This window comes from Natator depressus, chromosome 13 (assembly GCF_965152275.1).
Source record: "Natator depressus isolate rNatDep1 chromosome 13, rNatDep2.hap1, whole genome shotgun sequence".
Classification (NCBI taxonomy): domain Eukaryota; kingdom Metazoa; phylum Chordata; order Testudines; family Cheloniidae; genus Natator; species Natator depressus.
This window is the reverse complement of record NC_134246.1, coordinates 35,348,297-35,350,092: the sequence shown is the minus strand read 5'-3', so window position 1 is coordinate 35,350,092 and position 1,796 is coordinate 35,348,297. Positions and strand designations below refer to the sequence as shown.

At 43.3% G+C, this 1,796-nt stretch overlaps 1 pseudogene; it reads right to left on the bottom strand.

Moving 5' to 3' along the window:
- Positions 1 to 324: 324 nt before the first annotated feature.
- LOC141997917 (olfactory receptor 10A4-like) lies at positions 325 to 1,281 on the bottom strand (annotated as a pseudogene).
- Between the last annotated feature and the right edge of the window lie 515 nt (positions 1,282 to 1,796).

Genomic DNA, 1,796 nt, shown 5'->3' with positions numbered 1-1,796 from the left:
AATTTTGAAGATATAAAATCAGGAAAGTACTTTGACTAAATATTCTCATTTGATTTTTCAATGAACTTTAGATCTGATTAAAAGGTTCTGACTACCAAAAGTTTGATGAAAATTTCCTTTACATTTAGATCTCTTTTTTTTCATTTTGGAAACAAAAGTTTCTCTTCCCATTTCCCCACCATGTATAGAAGACATCAAAGTTTTGAAAATGGCAAAATTTTAATTAAAAATATGAGAGTCTTCAGGAGAAATTCAACAAAATGTTTATGATTTTCCCTTATTCCCCCCATTTTGATTGACTCTACTTTTCATTCTCTAATTTCTTCAGTTGTGTGAAAAGATGCTCTTCTCTGTTGTTTATGTAAAGGGTCCCTCCACCGCTTTGTTCCTCAGAGTGTATATTATGGGGTTCAATACTGGGGTCACAACTGTGTACATGAGGTAAACCATTTGATCAGTCTCTGGGGTGGAAATGGACTTGGGCCTCAGGTAAATGATAAGGACCATTCCATAGAGCAGAGTCACCACCGTGAGGTGGGAGGAGCAGGTGGAGAAGGCTTTACGCTTTCCCTCCGCCGACGGCAACTTGAGGATGGTGGAGATATTGTGGACGTAGGACAGGATTATAAACAGGAAAGGGCTCATAATGAAGAGCATCGTCAAAGTGAAGATCACCATCTTGTGCTCTCATGTGTCTATGCAATCCATCTTCAGCATCCGTGGGATGTCGCAGAAGTGGTAGATGCGGTTGGAGCCACAGAAGGGCAGGCTGAAGAGCCATGTGGCGTGAACCACTTCCACAAAGATGCTGATGGTCCATGATGCACCCACTAGTTGTGCGCACACCCAGCCAGTCATGATGACTGTGTAGTGCAAGGGGTGGCATATGGCCATGTAGTGGTCGTACGCCATGGCTACTAAGAGGGAGCATTCCGTGAGTTCCATCATGGTAAAGACAAACATCTGGACTGCACAGCCCACAATGGAGATGGTCTTTCGCTCCACCAGGAGGTGAACCAGCAGCTGAGGGACCAGGGTTGTTGTGTAGCAGATTTCCAAGAAGGACAGGTTCACCAGGAAGAAACACATGGGGGTGTGGAGTGAGGAGTTCACCTTTATCAGGAGGATAACGAGCAGGTTCCCCAATAGAGGGACCAGGTAGATGACAAGAAACACTAGAAACAAAACGATCTGCAGCTTGGTAAGGTACGAAAACCCCACCAGGATGAACACATCAGAGATGGTCTGGTTCTCTCCAGGGTCGCTCTCATAATAGGTCATCTGTAGGGGTGACAAAGAAAGAGACCCTGGAGCTAGATCTGAGGAATACCAAACGTGGATGTGAATTAAGCAACTCGTTTCCCATCTCCTGGGATCCTTCAGGCTAAAATTTGCTGCAGTTCTGTATATAAATATATAAATGACCCAGTCATCAGCAGATGGGAACTAGTGTAGCTGTATTGACATTAGTCAAGCTAGGCAAATGTAAATCAGCTGGAGAGCTGACCACATTGGCACCAGTGGAACTACAGCTGATTTTCAACAGATGGGGATCTGATGCTTTGACTCTAAACGAGCTACATCAGTTTACACCAGCAATGGAGATATACGAGTTTCCAGGGATCTATTCTTCCTCTTCAACCACATTTTTTCTCTCTCTACATGAAAATTTCAAAAGGGAGCAGTCTTTCTTGTTTTCTTCCCCTTTTGGGAATGTTTTTCTACAGTCATGTTTACCAAATAAGATTTCCAAATGAGGGCAAAATTCTGATCTCACTCATATCTTAATCATGAGC